This window comes from Ochotona curzoniae, unplaced genomic scaffold (assembly GCF_017591425.1).
Source record: "Ochotona curzoniae isolate NIBS_2020 unplaced genomic scaffold, NIBS_Ocur_1.0 scaffold_3208, whole genome shotgun sequence".
NCBI lineage: Eukaryota > Metazoa > Chordata > Mammalia > Lagomorpha > Ochotonidae > Ochotona > Ochotona curzoniae.
Genome location: NW_024467106.1, coordinates 44,209,036 through 44,229,625, shown reverse-complemented (window position 1 = coordinate 44,229,625; position 20,590 = coordinate 44,209,036). Strand labels below are relative to the sequence as shown.

Below are 20,590 nucleotides of genomic sequence, written 5' to 3'. Positions count from 1 at the left end.
GAGGAAGATCTTCTGTTGAATGATTCACTCCCCAAGTGACTGCAAAGGCTGGAGCTGAGCCAGTCCGAAGTCAGGAGCCAGGAGCTTCTGGGTCTCCCATGCAGGTGCAGGGTTCCAAGGATTTGTGCCATCTCCTGCAGTTTTCCTAGGCCGTAAGTAGGGAGCAGTATGGGATGTGGAGCAGCCAGGATTAGAACCAGCTCCCATATGGGATCCTGGTGTGTGCAAGGTGAGGACTTTAGCTACTAGGCTACTGTGCCAGGCCCTGTCACAGTTCAGTGCTCTCTTAAGTGCACTAAACATGCAGACTCTCAGGCCTTGCTTCAGACTTAGGGAAACATAATCTCCATCTTGATAAAACCCACAGGTGATATTTAGGCATGATAAATTTGGTCTAAAATCTAGAGGTCTTAAAAGATCCAGTAACTAAGGGTTAGGTGTTGAAGGAATGGCATTAAGCATGTGTGTAATTAAGATGCTGCGGTTGATTTGTGTGCATGGCTGTGTGAGAGTTGCATTCTTATTGTCACTTATAAAAATCAGTTTTGTTAAATATAGTTCACACATTGTCCAACCCACCTATTGAAAGTGTGCCTTTTTCAGTAAACCACTGAGTAATCTTAAGTACACTCAGAGTTGCACAGCCATCACCAGTCAGTTTTACAAAAGGTTTCCTTACTTGAAAGAAAACCCCTCCTACCCACTGGTGGTCATTTGTTTTTATCCCACCAGAAGGCCATTGAACCCCTGCTGGCGCTGCCACACTTCTGCATCTATGAATGAGACTTGTCTGTACTGGAAAGTTCTTAAGTGAGCAAAAACCGACTGCCACATGATCTGTGTCTACATCTCTCGCTTATGTAATGCTTCCGTCCATGCTGTTGGACGTGTCCATGCTTCATTTCTTGTTCTGCCATTTTTCCTACATTTCTACTGTGTAATAGTGTTCAATAAGAGTAAGTTGCTACGCTGCCCCTGCTTTTCTGATACCACTTGGTCAGGGAGCTGTGCGGCGTTGAAGGAATAGGGACCCTAGTAATTGCATCCAATTGAAGAAATAAAATATTAGTATTTTATATTAGTGAAATTTTGGTTGCTTAATTTTCTTTTTATGAGTTAATGTAAAAGGTGGAGTGACAATATGGTGGGGACATCGACGCACACACAGATAGATCTTCATCCTTCTATCCACTGGTTTACTCCCTAAATGGCTGCAGTAGCTGGGGCTGAGCCAGCCTGACGCAAGAAGCCCAGAAGTTCATCCATGTCTCCTATGCAAACAGTGGTGGCCCATGCATTCGGGCCTTCGCGCTGCTGTGCTCTGTCACGTTAACAGAGAACTTGATCAAAAACAGAGTGGCAAGGGTGTGCTGGTACAGCATGCGGGTGTCACAAGCTGCAGCTCAGCCCACTATGCCTCTGTTCTAGCCCCTTGTCACTGGCTCAGTTTTTGACCCGTGGTACACTGGCCAGGCTCTGCTGAAAACTGTGCTGCCTTTTACAACATAGCCAGCTGATGTTGTTGACAATTAAAATGGCAAAAAAAAATACTGTGTTGTGATAAATAACAACAATGGCTATATTTTTGGCAGGAAACCACACGCCCGTCCCTCCCCCAAGCAGTCTGTTCACTGCAGTTCACACTGTTTGGTGATTTTAAGCGCCCCCAAGTAAGATAGCAATTTCTCCGTCCCTCTGTCTGCGCAGCTTTGAATTGTTAATGAGTTAAAGAATAAATTCAGTTTCTGTTAGCTCTTTTAAATCCTGACTGATTGGAGAAAAATCTTACTTTTTCCTGGGCCTTCTGCTGACCTGATGTACATAATGTAGGGGTGTGAAAGCAGTGGGCAGCAGACCTTGTGCCACCTGCACAGAAGCCCTGTTGGCGCCATACTGCTGCGATGCTGCAGCTCAGGCCTTTGGAAATCATTGGTTTGGCGGCAGCAACACAAAAGCAGTGCCTTTTCCTCTGCCCTCCTCCATGACTGGGCACATCCCCAGGCCACTGAATTACCGACGCCTTCTCTGGCAGGCCTCTGGCCAGTCAAATGAGTGACGCCGCTGCTGGTGCTTCCGTGCGGGCACTTTCTAAAAGGCTTTGTGCAGCCTTTATCCTTGTGTGTCTGGGTTATTTGGCTCTATGTGAGAAGGCTCTGGGCAAAATGCCTTTCATCAATCTTTTCAGTTTTAGGGAACCTGCTTTTGAGTGTGTGTGTGTGTGTGTGTGTGTGTGTGTGTGTGTGTGTGTGTGTGTGTGTTTGTCTTTGTGAGAGACAGAGATGCTGAAAATGTGTGGCTTCTGAATAGTCAGAAATTCTTGCCCCTTTGAGACCTAGAAATTAACATGACTGGATTAGCTAGATCCCACTGTGGGATGAAAAGGAAAAGATTGGAGTGTACCCTTCTGTCAAGGAAATTGACTTGGCTGGATTTCAGGGCACAAGATGGGCTGGCTCACTGAGGATCTGTGTCAGAATCTGTAGAGCCACTGGAATTGGGACAGGCGTGCTGTTTTCTAGAATAGGGCAACTTTGAAGAAAAGGGACAGGCAGCTGACATTGGGAACCTTTTGTGTATTGGGGTGCTGTGTGAGTACTGTGTTGTATTGCCTTGTACAGTGCAGCAAGCTTCGGTGTGTGTCTGTAATAGCTGTATCAGCCAGTACTGAAGTACGTAGGTCACTGCAGTGAAGATAAGCTAAGGAGATTTAATATTTTTTACAGTAGCACAGTGCTGACAGGCCTGATAGGATGACTCTGTGACAGGCACCTTGAGTCAGTGGCACATTTTCCAGGAAGTGCAGCTGCTGTTCCTTCCATGCGGGGAAGATGTGATATACATGATTTCAAAACTCGAGCTAGTTGGCTGTAGTGAAACTTTTGAAAATTAGAATCAACAAGAAGAGATCTGCCAGAACTGACTGCATCAATGCATGAACTAATGAAAAATTCTGTGTGTGTGTGTGCGTGTGTGCACGTGCATGCATGCTCCTATGAGGATATGAGGATGGTGTTTACATTTTTGTATGTGAAATGGTAGAGAAAGGAGAAGGAAGCCTGAGGCTCTGGACCCTGGAGGAGGATACAAATGATTAAGGGAATAGGCAGATTGCACATATTTTAAAAATTATTAATTTTTATTTTTGATGATTTTTACATAGTTGATTAGGGTGTTAAGGGCTAAGGGTTACAGGAAGGTGGGTGAGATCACCATTTCCACATTCTTTTTCCTACCTGTATCTGGGGGAAGTGGGGAGACTCTGTGATGGTACCAGGGGTCCTCTGCAGACTCCAGTGTATTGCCATATCCTCCATGTGCACCTGAATGTTTCCACTGCTCCATCTAAGTCATTTGGCAAGCACACACAAGAATCGGGTCTGAGATCACCTCAGATGAAGCTTCTATGGCGATCCCCCCAATTGAATTGCTGGACTCGGAACCCCAGCCATGGAGAATTGCAGGTCCCATGATCTGACTATGGAGTGCACGTGTCAGAGCTGGGCCCCTCAGTAGATTGCACATCTTGATAAAATCCCAAAGGAGACTAAAACCTGGCTATGCTTTGCCAAAGAGTATTTTCTCCTTTATAAAAGATGAAGGCATCACCCTGCGGAACCCTGCCATTTGTTTTTTGCTTCCCTAACAGAGTCGGCTGTTCGACTAGAGGAATGCATATTAGATGTTTGTTCCAAAGTGATTGATAATTAGTTCATGTACTTATTTTTAAGTTTAGTTGTGTTTCTGAATGAATAACTTGAAACATGATCCGCCTACTAGACGTTAGACGTTGCTGTCTTGTCTTCCCCCAGCTGATGTCCTTGCTGAGAGGCAGCCAGTGTTGTTGGTCATGTAGGTTGCTTCCTAGTTTTCACGTGATATTAACGTGAATGTGTTTATGTGTAAGTGTTTATCTGTAACTATTTCTTTAGAGGGTATTTTAGGGAAAATCACTTAGAGGTTGCAACTTTGTGTGATGGTTTCATAAATGCTGCGAAATGTGCCAGATGATCTGCTACCAGCTCTTCATGTTCACCAGCATGGAGTGGCGGTAGCTCTTCCCTGGTTTCTGATTCTGTATCTTGGTGCTTTCTGTGAAGATGGAACAGATGGAAGATGGATCAGATGGCTGGACATCGAGTATGGCTAGAAAACTAAAGTGATGTGTTAAAAAAAATTCACAGGGGAAAAAAGCACTCGGAATAAATAGTTGGTGTAATTGCTTTTTAAAAAAGATTTTTGTTGTTGTTGGAAAGTCAGATATGCATAGAGAAGTAGAGACAGAGAGGAAGATCTTCCGTCTGATTCACTTCCCAAAGGGCCGTAATGGCTGCAGCTGAGCTGATTTGAAGTCGGGAACCAAGAGCTTCTTCTGGGTCTCCCATGCGACTTCAGGGTCACAAGGCTTTGGGCCATCCTCAACTACATTTTTAGCCACAAGCAGGGAGCTGGATGGGAAGCAGGGCTGCTGGGATTAGAACTGATACCCATATGGGATCCCAGCATGTGCAAGGCGAGGACTTTAGCCACTAGGCTACTGTGCCAGACCCATGTAATTGATTTTTTTTTTTTAAAAAAAGTTCAAATAAATTTTAGCACCATCTTCTTTTGGGTTAATCCATGCTGTTAAGGCTATTATCTATGACACTGAGGTTGCATTTCATACAGATGTGAAGAGCTGGGACACAATCCAGATCTGGTGGTCGGATGCCCTCTGACTGGAATCTGACGGCAGAGGATGACTCCATACTTAATATAGCCAATCAGTCCATACTGAGGAGTGAGCACTCAGCTGTATTAGGTAGGAAGCACCTGAAGATGGAGAGGGCCAGAACTGCATTACTTCAGAATGTTTGGGACTTTAGTGATGGACATTGGGACCCGACATCATGAATCATAGGGGTGACCACTGTGGGAGAGTGGGCCACGCTCCTGCTTAGGGCCTGGCACCATGACTCATGGTGGTGGACACTGAGAATGGGGCAGGCTCCTGCTTAGGGCCCAGCATCTCATGCTTCCTGTGCTCAGACTGCTTGTACTTGTGATCCAGTTTCATGTTAATGGGAAGGCTCCAGGTGATGGCACCTGTGCTTCAGCCTTTTGTATGCTGTAGGGGAGCCTGCAGGGAGTTCCTGGCTGCTGGCTTGAACCTGCCTGAGCCTTAGCTGTTGTATGTATTTGGGGAGTGAGTCAGAGGATGGAAGATGTCTCTATCCCCTTGTCACTCTTTCACTTAAACAAATGTGTAAAAAACAGTTGGGTCATCTAAAATTTTGAAAATTACCAAATTTCTGTGATATCTTAAAATGATTCTCCTTAAATGTTTACAGGATGAAATTCCTGAGAAAGTTTTACAGTTTTTAAATACATTGCCAAACTTTTTAAATATATATATATATTAAATATATATATTATATATTAAATATATATATATATATATATATATATATATATATATATATATATTTTTTACCAAAAGGGAGGAACAGAGAATCTTGCATCTATTACTTTACTCCCCAGATTACTGCAGCGGTCATTCCTAGACCAGGCAGGAGCCAGGAGCTCCATCCAGGTCTCCCAGGTGGGTTGCAGGGGCCCAGGCACTTGCACCATCAGCTTTTGCTCTTTCCAGGGTCCATTAGTAGGGAGTTAGATCAAAAGTGGAGCATCAGGACACAAATGGTGATCACATGGGATGTGGGCATCGCAGGTGGTGGCTTTACCCAATCTGCCACAGTGGTTTTCTGGTATAAACCTGAGCCTGTCTTATTCCCTGAGGAGGTGGGCTCTGACAGTCTGCAGCTGTTGTATTGCAGAGTGCGGAAGTAACAGATTGAATAAGTATAGACTAATGGATCCTGAGCCTGACCAGATGGTCATTCAGTCAGCAGAATATGTGCTGGAAACATGCAAATAGAGACCTAAAACTGTGACATCCATTTGTGCAGTGTGTGAGAGCAAGATCTGTGCTTGAAACAGTAGAATGTCACACTATCCTTTTCCTTTTCACAGTTCGTATCTTTGTCTTGTCTTTTTGAAAGCACCCATTTTCTTTCAGTGTGGGTGGTTTGGAGTGTGAAATAAATCGTTGGTTCTTTTCTGTTTCCCTTCCATTCCCTTCCACCTGAGTGGGCTCTTTACTGGTGAAGTTGAAGGGTAGGAGATGGGGGTCTCCTGGAGTGATGGGCCATCTAGTGAGGCTAGGGGAATGTCCTCATGATTGAATTGGGCCCCATGGCCTTGCCTGCCTGTCCTCAGATCTGGAAGCTTTGCCTTGAGTCTGCTTTGCTTTTGTTTGAAGAACCTCTAGGCATCTAGGAGGACAGCCCAGTGAGTAGAATTGTTGGAAGTTTGGATTGTTAGGGGCAAGGTGGTACAACAGGTAGTTCAGACCACCTGTGTAAGGTATGAGAAAGCACTGGTTTGTGGGGTCGGATGGATGCGTTGCCTGTGAAGGAGATATCAGTCAGATCAGTAAGGCTTAGTACTCTGGATGCTGAGGCCTCGCAATTCAGGAGAATGCCATTAGAGGGAGGGTAGAGTGCATTTTTTAAAGATTTATTTTATTTTTAATTGAAAGTCAGATATATAGAGAGGAAGATCTTCTGTCCGTTGATTCACTCCTCAAGTGATCACAACAGCTGGGGCTGAGCTAGTCCGAAGCCAGGAGCCTGGAACCTCTTCCAAATTTCTCACACGGGTGTAGGGTCCCAAGGCTTTGGGCCATCATCCACTGCTTTCCAAGGCCACAAGCAGGGAGCTGGATGGGAAGCAGGGTGGCTGGGATTAGAACTGGCACCCATATGGGATCCTGGTGCATTCCAGGTAAGGACCTTAGCCAGTGGACTACTGCGCTGGGCCCATAATGCATGTTTTTACTTGAAAATAATTTTAAAATCACAGACAAGAAAGTATTAGGAACACCTGCATACAGTTTCCCCTCTTTGTGCTGTTGCTAAATATAGCTATATTTGTTTTATGAACTCCCCCGTTCCGTCCCACATATAAGCAGAGTAGAGTTTTGTGAACTGTTTTGAGGATACACAAGTGTATCATGACCCTTTAGCACTAGATACCTTAATACTTCTTTCCTTGCCTCTTTGAAAGGCAGGGAGAGAGGAGAGGCAGGAAGAGACACAGGGGTACAGACATACAGGTTTTTTATTTATTAAATTCACTCTCCATATGCTCATAATTCATGGAGCTTGGCCAAGCTAAAACCAGGACAGACCAGGGACTGCATATGGGTGTTGCATATGGATAGCAGGGACCGTAATACTGGAACCATCATCTGTTGCCTTCCACAGTATGCATTAGCAGGAAGCTGGAGTTGGTGGTAGAACTGGGACTCAGTTCTAGGCACTTCAACAGATGAACAGGCATCCAGACTGCAGCTTAACTGCCCTGCTGAATACCCACCTTGCATGTCTTCGTTCTTACTCAAGCTTCCATGTGAGGCTTCATATATTACAGGTGCCTGTTTTCAGTTTGAAAGAGAGGCTGAAGTAATTTCATCTGATGAAGAACCTGTCACAGGAGGTATGTTCTTTTTTTTAAAGATTTATTTTTATTATGTTTTTATTGGAAAGGCGGATGTACAGAGAGGAGAGACAGAGAGGAAGATCTTCCGTCCGATGATTCACTCCCCAAGTGAGCGCAACGGCCGATGCTATGCCGATCCAAAGCCAGAAGCCTCTTCCAGGTCTCCCACGCGGGTGCAGGGTCCCAAAGCTTTGGGCTGTCCTCGACTGCTTTCCCATGCCACAGGCAGGGAGCTGGAAGGGAAGTGGGGCTGCCGGGATAGAACCGGCGCCCAGATGGGATCCTGGGCGTGCAAGGCGAGGACCTTAACCACTTGCACCACCGTGCCGGGCCCAGGAGGTATGTTCTAAACCTGAGGGTCACCCAAAGCAATTAGAAAAAAACTGTGCCAAGGCATCAGGCTCACTGCTTGTGGCTGTTCTGAAGTAGAACGGAAAAGCTGTTTTTTCTTCCATGTCCTTTTTTCAGACTCCCCAGCTGCTCTTCTTTATTTGAGCTGATGGGCAGCTTTGTGAAGGTGGGGGAATTTCCTCATGGTTCTCTGCTTTGCCTCCCAGAAGGAGGTCCTGGCCATTGGACATTGGCAGATGGTGCCTGTGGGAGCCAGTGTTTGCGTGCCTCAGCAGGTGCAGGTCTGGGATAGCTTCTGACCTCTACCTGGCAACAGTTCCTTTCATTGCATCCATATGTCAAGGTAATCTCAGCCTGTGTTTGTGTTTCCACATGGGTCCGGCCTGAGGCCAGGTTTGGCACTGGCAGGGGTGCAGTGATGGGGATGATCTGAGATTAGAGAATGCTACAGCTACTCCTTCTTCAAGTTGCATCAAGCCTGTGGTGTGGTTTCAGAGAGGACTTTATTGTGCTGTGTTCTCTTTTATTTTCTGCTTCATTTCTGTTTTTATTTTGTTAAGATCTTCACGCCTTTTGGTTTTTCATGTCATGCTAATGATTTTATGTATTTTCCCCGCAAAGAATAAGGCAATGGCAAGTGCGGTATTTCAAGTCTTGTACCAGCTAGGTTTTACCAGTAAGTTAAAGGCTGTGAATTCAGTGGTTGTTGGTGACTGGAAGCTTCTCTGAAATTAAATGTAATGTTGCGTGTCTGCATCTGTCTGTCTTTTTTCCCCGCTGCTTTCTGTAGGTTGGCACAGGCATTTGCCCTTCTGAAGCAGAAGCCCTGGTTTATCCTCTCTATATTCTTTGGAGGACTGGTTTTGCTGTCCGCACCATTCTTACAATTCTGAGCTCTTTAACTTGTGGAAGAGTGAAGCGAAAGGAGGTTTTGCAAATAGTCTGTCACTGCTGCATGATCAGGGGAGTGGCCCTCCCGGTGTCCCCTCCTTTCCGAGCAGACTCTGAGCCAAGTGACATTCTGTAACCTTCACCGAGTGTCCAGTCCTGGATTAAGTACTACATGTCCCTCTCTTCATGTGATTTGCATGATTGTCCTGTAATGTAGGTGGTCAAGATAAAATCTGATGTTTAAACCAGAAGAAGTGAAACTACCGGTGAAATCAGGTGGTCTCCAAACCCAGTGTTCTTTCAGCGAATGCCAGAAACAAAAACATCAGCTGTCATTTTCTTAGGCGCCCACCGTGGACACATACTCCTCTCCTGTTCCCTGTTCGTCCCACAAGCCCTAAATCTCCCCAGGGCTGTCTTCAGTTCCCCTTCTTAGCGGAGACAGAATCACTGGCTCATTGAGGACTTATAGCAGCAGAGCTCTCAGAAGACCTGTCATCTGTAACCATTGACCAAGTTCTTCATTTTTAACCCCACCCAGAACTCTGTCTCAGAGTGCAGGCCAGCACCTGTGGCCTTCTCACCTCTGGTGAGTGACTCAGCCAGAGAAAGCAGGTCATGGAAATGTTAGCAAGCAGACCCCATCTCTCCTCCACTGCCACCTCTTAAAACTAGAAATAATAATTAATCATGATTACATGATGTTTAAAATGTAGTTGCTCTTTCATTTTTAGTTCTGAGAGTATAAATCATACCTAGCATAATGAATGTCATCTATTCAAAATGTAGACCACAGGCTGTGTTCTGATGGCATTAGGAGGAAGTGTGTGTATCCAGTCCTGCCCCTGCATTCCTCTGTGATCACTGTGTTCATGCAGGATCTGAACCAGGCCAGCCTCCTAGGGCCCAGGCTCCAGATGGCCTTGGAGAAGAGACACCTGGCATGCAGAGTAACCAGTGGCTCTTAGTACACAGACCAGCATGTAAGGGGATGGAGGCTGTTGATTTTCACTCTTGCAGTGATCTGGAAAGATGTGGCTTTAGCCTCCCCACTGCTGTATTTCATTGTCTTATTTCACATTTCTTAACGGTCTCTGGCTTTGGTACGGGGTGGTAGTGAAAATGCATGCAGAGAGATTTAAGAGTTCTGAGTTCTGCTTGGCCAGAGCAAGTGATGTTGTTTTGACAGTTACAGAGCCCAAATCGCTGTATATCTGGGATGTGACTGCGTCAACAGGATGACATTACTTACCTGCCCAAGAGACTCAGTTTCTCCTGTGGAACATGATCCTCTCATTCAAGATAACGGCTCTCTTTGACAGGAGCTGGAATGGAGCAGCCCATCAGCACTGCTGTGGACACGTGGGCCCTGAGGGAGCGTGGGACTCTTCTCCCGGCCCCTCCGACCTACTTCCCTCCTCACATGGCCCAGTCTAAACAGCTTTTTTTCTCTTGCTAGGAGTGGAGGAGGAGCATCAGTCTGTTTCTCAAATGCAGCGCCACACTTGAAAAAAATGCGTCTCTGGCTCTGGAGATGCCAGAGAATTCTGTCTTTTGGGATGGATGTGCATTTGTGTAACGTGTGTGGCTCTGGGTCCCCTCTAGTGAGAAGCATTGAAGTTTGGTGTCTTCAAGCATTTTGACCTATGTAAAGATCTTTTTTAAAAAAGATTTCTTTATTTTTATTGGAAAGTTAGGTATATACAGAGAGGAGAGAGAGAAAGAGAGAGAGAAATATCTTCTGTCTGATGATTCACTCCCCAAATGACTGCAATGACCAGTGCTATGCCAATCCAAAGGCAGGAGCCTAGATCCTCTTCCAGGTCTCCCACGTGGGTGCAGGGTCACAAGGCTTTGGGCCGTCCTGGACTGCTTTCCCAGGCCGCAAGAGGGAACTGGATGGGAATTGTGGCTGCCGGGATTAGAACTGGCACCCATATGGAATTCTGGCACGTTCGAAGCTAGGACTTTAGCTGCCAGGTCATGGCGCTAGGCCCTCTAGGGAAAGATCTTTGGGGGGAAATGATAGAATAACCACATATATACGATGCAGGTCTCTTCAGGAGTTGGCTTGGGGGCTTTGTATTTAAAATATATACATATATTTAAATGTGTAGCTTTAATTTCAAGGTAGAAGTAATGGATAGAGTTGTCCAGCTCAAGGGAGAACTACGTATCAGTCAGTAACTACTGATGAGTGAAGTCCTTCCAGCTACCCTTTTATCAATCTGTCATGTGAGACACAGTTTTATACAAGTTACCTGCTCAGAATTGATCTTGGATCCAGTTTCATCAGGGAAGCTTCAGTATTTGTAGAAGTCACACTCACCCTAGCACAGCATATGGTGGTGTATGGCATAAATGTAAAAGCCCGTGCTGTAATTCCCCAAAAAACCAGACTGTCTTTTGCTCCCTAATGCCTTCAATCCATCATGCCACAGGAAGGTTTCCAGGAGGATATAGAGACAAGTTGGGTGGTTGACCTTTAGAGTAAGAGGATTGTGTGGTGGCTTGGTGGTTGGACAGCTGGGAGTCAGGAGTTCTGGTTCTTTCTACACTTCTACCTTTTATGAACTGTGCAATTTGGTCCAGATACAAGGTCTTCAGATCATGCACTTGTTAAAGGGACTGGGTGATGTCTAAAATTCCATTGTTTTCATTTCAGCAAAGTGATTGTATAGTTTCATGATTGAGATGGTATACAATGTTTCTGATTCTCTCCCTTGAAGCTGTGGTATGTCTATTAGATTCTCATAACCTGTGGAAAATGAAATTTAAAAGATAGTGAATTTTGGTATTTAATATTACATCCCTGTTGTGTTTAGCAGATCACAATTATTTAAGACTTATTTAGAATGAGAGAGATTGAGAGAGAAATCTTTCATCCTCTGGTTCACTCCATAGATGGCTACAGCAACCAGTGGACTTAACAAATAATTGAAGTCTAGTGATTATTTTTTGAGCAAAGGATTCAGTGCACTAGTGAATGGATTTGTACTATTTAATTAGAAAGCTATAAAATGCCATTACCAGTTCATTATTAATGAAGCTTCTGAAATATTGATTGAGTGAACAGTGTAGATAAAAAGATGTTAGAAGTGATGGTTTTTTAATTCATAAATTTCTAACACATTACCTTTCACAACGAAGTAGTCTTTTATTACAAAGCAGTCTGTCTGAGTATATGGAATATATTGAATTTTCAGGATGCTGCTCTGTTCAGCAAAATGAAACACACTTCTTCCTCTATGAAAGGCTTACAGGAGGACATATACTCAGGGTCTCAGTGCTAGGATGGTTATCAGGAAGGATTGATCGGGAAAGCCTGAGATGTCTGAGAGAGATCCTCCATTGTGGATTCATTTCCTAGATGCAGACAATAGCCAGGATGGAGTCACACAGCAATCAGGAGCACAGAATCCTGATTGCCCTCATGGGAGACCGATTTATTTGAGCCATCAACAGCTTCTTTGTAGATTGGGCATCAGCAGGAAGCTGGACCAGAAGTAGGGGTGGGACATGAGCCCAGGCACTCTGATATGGGATGCAGTTATCCTAGAGTCTTAATTGTTACACCAAACACCTATACTTCTTGTTTGATCATCTCTGTGATAGTCATTTAACACTAGTGGGGCTGGAGACTGTGGGGTGCTAGAGATGCAGTCATCAAAGAAATTAGTAGTAATTTAACAGTTAAACTAGAACTCAGATATTTCCTGAAGTTGTTATGTAATAAAATATCCTTAAGAACTTCTGAATCCCATTTTGGCAGATGGAGGCGTGGGAGAGAGAGAGGTTCTGAAATGCTGTTGGCCCGATTTTTTATAGGCAAAGAAAGGCTGATATATTGGTAATTTTCTTTAGTTGTGCCTTCTGCCCCAAAGAGACATTAGAAAATAAAGGTAATTTTTTAGGATTCAGTCTGAATGATGGGAAGGAAGATTAGAGAGCAAAGGGCTTACTCTGCAATAACATTAGGAGTATCTCACATGTGCCAGCACTCTTCTTTTGAGCTGTTGTATAGTGGTGACTCGAGTGGTTGGTGAGAGGGAGAATTGAATTGATTTCTGGTAGGAACTCTTGGAAATTATAAATGAAGGCAGCCTAAAAATAGGAAACATGCACACTTAAGAGCTGTTGGTGCATGCCTAGTAAACTTTACTGTTCTCACATTTCTTCTATATAATTCAGCTTTGATAATTTTTAAAAAGATTTATTTGTTTGAAAGAGAAGGGGTGGGAGAGAGATGGAGATACTGAGATTAAGATCTTCCATGTTCTGTCTGCTGGACAACACCCCAGATCCTCCAATGGCCAGGGTTGGGTCAAGCTGAAGCAAGGGCCAAGAGCCTCATCTGGGTAACTAACATGGGTGACATGGCTCAAAAACCTGGGCTATCTCTTGCTACTTTCCCAGGAGCATTGACAGGGAGCTGCATCTGAAGTGGAGCACAGGGACCCAGACTGGGCCCCTAATGAGTGCAGTGTTGCAGGCTGTAGCTTAATCTATTACAACACAGTATTAGCCTCTGCATCTTGCTTTTAAAGAAATAAAAGAGTAAATGACTTTTAGCAATTCACCCATCCACATAAAACTCAGGAGAATCTCCTTCACAAAGCAATGTTGATGTTGTTGATAACGTGACTTTTTTTTTTTCTATTCCACTGCGTTTTTAAGTGATATTTTAAGTGATATTTTATCCTGCGAATTGATGTTCGAGGTTTCTTCCAGATCTAATTGCATTTTGTATATTTTCCAGATTGATAATCAACTTAAAGATCACAGTTTAGTTACCCTCCCTCCCTCCTGTTTTGAAATTGTCCTGGTAAGGCATGATGCAGGTTCTAGTGCTGCTTAGTATGTTCACATCTCATGTGAGTGTGCTGATTGAAGTCCAGCTGCTCCTCTTGTCATCCATCTTTTCTGCTGATGTGCCTGACGAGCAGCTCATGATGGCCTGAGTGCATGGATTCCTGCCCATTCTCTTGGGAACCTGGATGCAGTTCCCACCTGCTGGTTTTGGTTTGTTTAGCCTTGACTACTGGGGACATTTAGAGAATAAACCAGTGGTTAGAAAGTATTCTCTGTCTCCCTCACCCCCATCTGTCTCTTCTTTTTTCCTTCTTTACTCCTTCCGTTTTACTCTCTCTCTCCTGACCTCTATCAGATTTTGTAGATCTTGTTCATTTAATCTATATAACTACTTTCAAATAAATGATTTACGTATATCTTTAAAAATGATTTTCCTCTCTTCTCACCTGCTTACCTTTACCTCCTCACCAAATTTTGCCACACTTACTAAAAATGTATTCTGTGGTTTGAACTGCCGTAGAAAGACTCTTGCATTTCAGATGAATTGTTTGTATTTCCAATTTGGCCAACTGGAGCTTCACATCTGCTGCAGCTGTTGCTGGTGTTCTGTGCTGTACCATTCATTTTCTGTAGGCAGTTATTCAGTTCCCTCTTAGGTTACAATATCGAGTCTATCCTACACCAGAGTGAGCCAGGCGTATCTGACTGTGCTGCAGATAGCCTGTGTGACCTTGGGAAGGGCACTCATGTCTCTTGAACTCTGTTGACTCATCAGTAAAATCAGAGGATTGCACTTGGCAAGCCTTAAAATCCAAGATCTGATGCTGACATTGCATGATACGGTTTTTTTTAAAGTGTCTTAAATTGCAAAGGAATTATTCAAGTTGCATTTTGAATACAATACAAATTTGTAATGTAATTCAGTAAAAATTGCTAATCCATATGTGGGATAGAACAAGTATCAGGGGTTCCGTTTTGAGTACACGGGATGGTTTGTGGAAATGTGCAAAGAATGTTAGTTCTTAATATTACTGAATTTGTTCTAAACTTAAAAAGTAGGTATATTTCAATTTAATGAATGTTATAATTTTAAAAATTATTATAGTATTATAGTTTATAAAATTGGGTTTTATTTATTTGGGTTAATATTCAGGTTTAGTAGACTAAAGGGATAGACTATATAGGTTTTTTTTCCTACCAAAAATAATGTTTTTGATCTGGATATTTCAATTTCTGAGAGATAAGCAGCAGCATCATCTCCATTTTCTTGAGAAAGATTATGATGCTGAATAATTGGATTTGTCTTGCTCAGGAATCTTTAGTTGACCATTAAGTGTCTTGCGTGATGGTGAAAGGAAAATGGCTTTTAAGAATGAAGTTCTTGATATTGTAACGTGTTGCTAAATAAAACTGACAGCATAGTGTTCTGATATCCTGTTTTGTTTATCTTCATGTTCATCATGGCAAAGAATGTATTTGGTAAACCCTGGCCATTGTAACTATTCCTGCTGATGTCTTACCATCATTTTCTTGGTTTCACTGTAATATAAATTCACCAACCATGGCCTCTACATTCCTGTAGATGGAGAATACAGGCTAACTCTGGAGGTAAATGGCCTGTGTCTGGGAGAAAGAAGCTCCTTGCTACTGGATGTTCATATTAGCTGGGTTGGGTGATAGTGCTGGTGGTCAGTGCTTGGAGGGTACTGGGATGAAATGTTTAAGTACCTTCCATAAACTTTACATCTTGGGTTGTTTGAAACCCTTAAAACACCCTTTATTTTCCAGCTTCTACTGTCCTTGCCAACAGTACAGTTTGATGTTCTTTCTCAGAATGTGAGCGTTTTAATTTTCCAACTTGTGGCTGAAGAAAGCTTAATTTGGAAAGTGGAGCAGTTGCCTATTGATGGCTTGAGGGCTGTTCCGTACTTGCATGCTTATGTTTGCGTTTTAGAAATAGATGTAACATTTCAATATTTTATTATGGTTTTGAAATTTATCTGATACTTCCCCTGTTAGCATGTTAGAGTTTAAATTTTATGGCAAAAAATACTTCATTATCAGGGTTGAAGCTTGTTTTTTAAGCATTGTTTTCAGAGTGAGTTTTGGATGAGTTTAAGGGTCTTCTTACCTGTTTATAACATTATTTCCTTAAAAAAAGTATGGGAAAAATTAATGATTTAGTATAACAGTTACAGTGAATGTAATGTTCTCCTAAAATTGCTTAAAATTGGCTTTGAATTTAAAAATTGATCAAATCTTAGTGCCAGAAAAATAAAAGAAGATATAACAAATTAGTCTTTTCGTAAGTAATGACCTGTTTATGAAAATAAGGGAAAAGAGTATATTATTTCACCATCTCCTACACAACTGTTTTTTTACATTTTTTTTTTTTGCTTTGCTGCAATAGCCACAGATTGCTTCTTGAACTACAATAATATTTTTTTCTCCCATCTATGTAATCACTTTTGTGAGTTTTGCATATGCTTGATCAGTACCATTGTAATGAGCATAATGATTTGTAATGGGATATCCAATTGTGTCACTGTAATCTTTCTGGTATTTAAGATGATGATGTAGGGAAAATATTGTTGTCTATCCTTTTAGAATAGTTCTTTAAGTTAAAGTTGGTATTTCTTGATCAGAATTATTTTCATGGTCTTGGAATAATACTCTTCTGCACAGTAGAAACAGATTTCATTGATTTAATCTGTATAACAGAATTTCAAATAAATCCGTGCATGCTTTTCAGAATACAAATGTATGTATTGATTTCCAAATGAATTTACCTTTCAATTGGGTTTTCCATGATCTTTGTTGAGGGATGCTTGTACATTCCTAATGCTTTTGAGGCGTTTCTGTTTCTGAAGTCTGCTGAAGGGCATTGTGCCAGGGACTTCAGCTAATTAAATTGAATTGGCCCAGTTTTGTGGCATACAGATAGCATACTGTGGTATTTTATTCCTTGCTGCTCATTATTATAAAGAGTTTCTACATAAAGGAAAAAATGAGAATCTTTAACTGGAGTACACACATTGTTTGGAGTTGAGGAACAGTCGTTGCTAAGGTTGATTGTGTCTGAGAAGGCGTGTAAGAAGAGACTTAAAGGATGAGAGAGTGTCAGTCACCACACACCTCTGCTTAAGTGGGCCTGTCTTCTCTGTGGAACATGCCCAGTGCTGGCCAATACATAAGGTCATTGTGAGGGTGGACCTGCAGGGCCCGTGCCTGCTGTGTGCAAGTGGTCCTCTGTAGGCTCAGACTTTTGCTGTTTCCACTTGACACTGCACACAGTTATCTTAGAGCCAAGCACAGGGGCTGTTTTGAAATGTTCATTTGAAAAGTTCATTTACTTAACTATTTCTTTAGGTACTACTGGTGTATCCTTGAATGATTTCAATATACACCTATTCAGATCAGTTTTAACATGACACTTAGGCTTGGTGGAATTTTTTTCTTTTATCATTTTGCCTAGGGTGAGTGTTTGGATTTAATGATTAAGACTGTGGTTGAAATGCCTACACAGTGTATTGGATTACTCGGCGTGCCAATCCAAGCTTTCTTCTGTATGAGGCAGCATGAGAAGGGTTAAGTGATTGGATTCCTGTCGCCCATTTGGGAGACTGGGATTGAGTTCTTGGCTCCAAAGATTCAGCATGACCTAGCCCTGATTCTTGTGGGCACTTGGGAAGTGCATCGTGCATGGGAGATTTCTCTCTGTTCCCCACCTAGCCTCTTCTCCCCCTCACCACTTCCCTCCTTCTCTCTCTCACTCTGCATGGGAGTGTATGTGTGCATGTATGCATGCTTTTCAGGCAAGTGACCTGTTGCTTACTATAGTATTTAATGGCATAGTATTTTAACTTTTAAAATTGATTTTCAGGGAAGAATATAAATATAAAGAGCATCCCTTTGGAGATTACTGGATTAGACATAAATTCTAAGTAAGATCATGTAATTGAGTTTAGAAATAGAATTACAGGATTCTTTTAAAGTAGGATTTTAATTTTAAGAAAGTTAAAAATAATTTCTTATGTTTACCTGGATAAATGCCCTTAAGTTTCTTTAAACATTGACAAAGGACTTGTTTTTTGGATGACTGCTGATTATTTTGTCAACTCTCCAGTATCTGAAGCTCTGTGATTGTTACAGTGTGATCTTTTCATTCCCAGAGGTGTCTCCAAGCAAGTAGCCTTTCCAGTCCCTTTGAAGTTGAGCCCAGGCACCAGCTCCTCCTCCTGAAGTGCGTTTGCTTATTAGTAGGTAAAGGGCAGAGGCAGCTGTGAGATCAACCGCTATGTGTTCCAAGTTCCAGTTCTTGTTATCTAATGATCTGAGGCTAGCGGGGCACAGACTTCATCTCTAAATCGACCTGTAGAAGAAACTCACTTTTGAGAAAAGATGAATTATCCTGTAGTCGCTGAAATATTTTTTGTTTCTCTGGCATGCAAAATGCAATGCTAGAGATTGTGAGGAACGACTCATAGCGTCACACTCTGCAAGTTCCCGTTCTGTGCCAGATGCTTTGCTAAGTGCTTTATGTGGGTGATTTCATTCCTTGCTACACAGTTCTATGAAAGAGCTGTTGTTAGTTACACACACCCCCACACACATTTTAACATTTGAGGGAGCTTTAGGAAGATGCAAGCAGTCCAGCTAGGGTTTATTTTCAGAGCAGAGCTGACCTCTTGGAATTAACATCCAAAGCCTTACCTTCCTCATCTGTAGAATAAGAATAGCAAACTAGCTTGTGGAAAAGATTAAACACACTTAGTTGGTAAACGCTTGGTGTCATGTAGCAAGCACCTGATGGTATCTCATAATAGTTACTGTTTGGGAAGGATTATAGAAGGTAAATGAATAATGTGTACAACACACTTAGCACATATCAAAGCAGTCACAATTCAGTTTACATTAAAACTCAGAAATTTACCATTTTTAATACACTTATTATTCTTGATTTACAATAGCATATGTCCTAATAACTCATCATAAGTTAAACCTATTAAGTTGAAAATGTGTTCATTCTGCTTAATCTTACCAAATATCGTAGCATAGCAATGCAGTGCATTTGGAGTATTGGTTATTTACCCTTGTGATTGATAAACAGTCAACTGGGGCTTATACACTGCTGACCTGGGAAAAGATCAAAAGGCAAAATATGGTTTCTACTGAGTGCTTACAGCTTTCACACGGTCGTCTGGTTGAACAATCCTAAGTCGGGTGCCATCTGTGCAGAAATCAGTGCTTAGGGAGCAGAGCATGAGAAGGATTAGGGAAGGCACACACAGAGATGGTATAGAAGCATGCTGGGCAGTGTAGCTACGTGAAGGTGCAGAAGAGACAGCTGGGTCCAAAAGTAAGTTGGAATGAGACCTTTACAGACCCTGAGTGCCTGGCAGAAAGGCTTGGTTTGGTCTTTCAGTTGCCCCAAAATAAAGCACTAGTAGGTTTTTACACACTTGAAGTAGCATTCCCTTGGAATCTTTTCTTGCTGCCGTTATTTAATCCATCCGTTGTCTAACTTGAGATAGTTCCTTGATAGAATCAAAGCTGTTCTAAATGAGTCATTGGCTTCTTCTAATTAGTTTCTTAGGATGCTGCATTTTTGTGTTGACGGATCTCAAGTGCTGTCTCTTGTCTGCCTTTTGGAATATCTGAAATGTTCAAAAGAAATTTCCCCTGGTAATGTTTGGCACATTCAGGTTGTAGATAATGGAAACAACTTCTGGAAAGAACTGACAGTGTAGGTTCCACCTGTCAACTCAGAGCAGAGTGCTGCAGGCTGTGCATGTCACTCCACTTTTTTCTTGAGGTGATTACAGTGAAATCTACCTACAGAGTGCACGCCATCAAGAAGGTTGTTTTACTCCAAGTGTAATTATGTTTGCTGTATGATAGAGTGTTAGTGTGTGTGAGTATAAAAATAAATCTGTCAGTGTCAGCTTTTACCCTGTTTTTCTGTTGACTCAAGCATTCATCTACAGCACGGATTTTTAAAGGTATACATGCAGCCCATGTTTTAAGTGTAACAATTCGCTTTACTTCAACAGTATTACTTTCTGGTTTAGTCAGAGAATCTCTGTTTCCCATGAGTTAAAAGTAGCAATTGTGTGATGAAGATGAACCCATATGTTACAAAATGTGTGATATTGGAAGGGGCAGCGGAAAATGCAATGAAATTTCATTTTTGTGCTTCAAATGAAACATAGATGAGGTTACCGCATTCCTGTTTAACTTACACATGTGAGTGGATTTTATTATTTTTCAAATGAGGTAACAAGATTTTCGTTTGATAAAAGCATAGATAGGACATTTTTGTTAGGTCTGTGAAAATAATGCTTTTAGTTATTTGAAAGTAAATTTAGTACCATTTCCTCCAGAGAAATCTAAATTTCTTCCTTCTGGTGCCTGAATTTTAGATAAACATTGCATACCAATTTACTATGCATATGTTGTAGCAGAGAGATATTATGAAGAAAAATCTGAGTTGGTGGTTTACACCAAAGTGGTGTTTAGTATATCCAGATGTTGTATCTCAAAAAAAGAAAAAGAAAAGAAAAATGACTCACACTTTAATTAATCTGTAAGGAAAACTTTAATACCTGGCAGATCTTTTTTTGTTTTTGTTTTTAGTGGCCCCACCTATTCCTGATACACTGATAAGGCCACGTTCCCCAGAGAAAGAGTAAACCTGACATCATACCAACCCTGATAAGAAATTTAACAGGAAACAACAGTTGAGTTGATGATATTTTCCTTCATAACCTGAACATAGTTATAGAAAAAGATTTGCATGCAGATTGCTATCCTGTGAAATAAGTGAAATATTACTGGCGCCAGGGTTTGGTTAAACCAGGTATATTGCCACTACTTGAAGTGCAAAGAAGAGCATGATATATGTATGATCTTAAAAATTCATTATCATGGTTTTTTTTAAACAAGGATCTAATTATTTATTTGAAAGACAGAGACAGATTTCTATGTGTTAATTGAA

The 20,590-nt window shown here is 42.0% G+C and overlaps 1 long non-coding RNA gene across 1 annotated transcript; it reads left to right on the top strand.

The window, feature by feature from the left end:
- Window positions 1–3,366: 3,366 nt before the first annotated feature.
- LOC121145037 lies at window positions 3,367–19,701 on the top strand. Its single transcript, XR_005881936.1, has 3 exons — window positions 3,367–3,509; window positions 14,285–14,290; window positions 19,690–19,701. It is a non-coding gene; the product is annotated as an uncharacterized LOC121145037 (long non-coding RNA).
- Window positions 19,702–20,590: the final 889 nt, after the last annotated feature.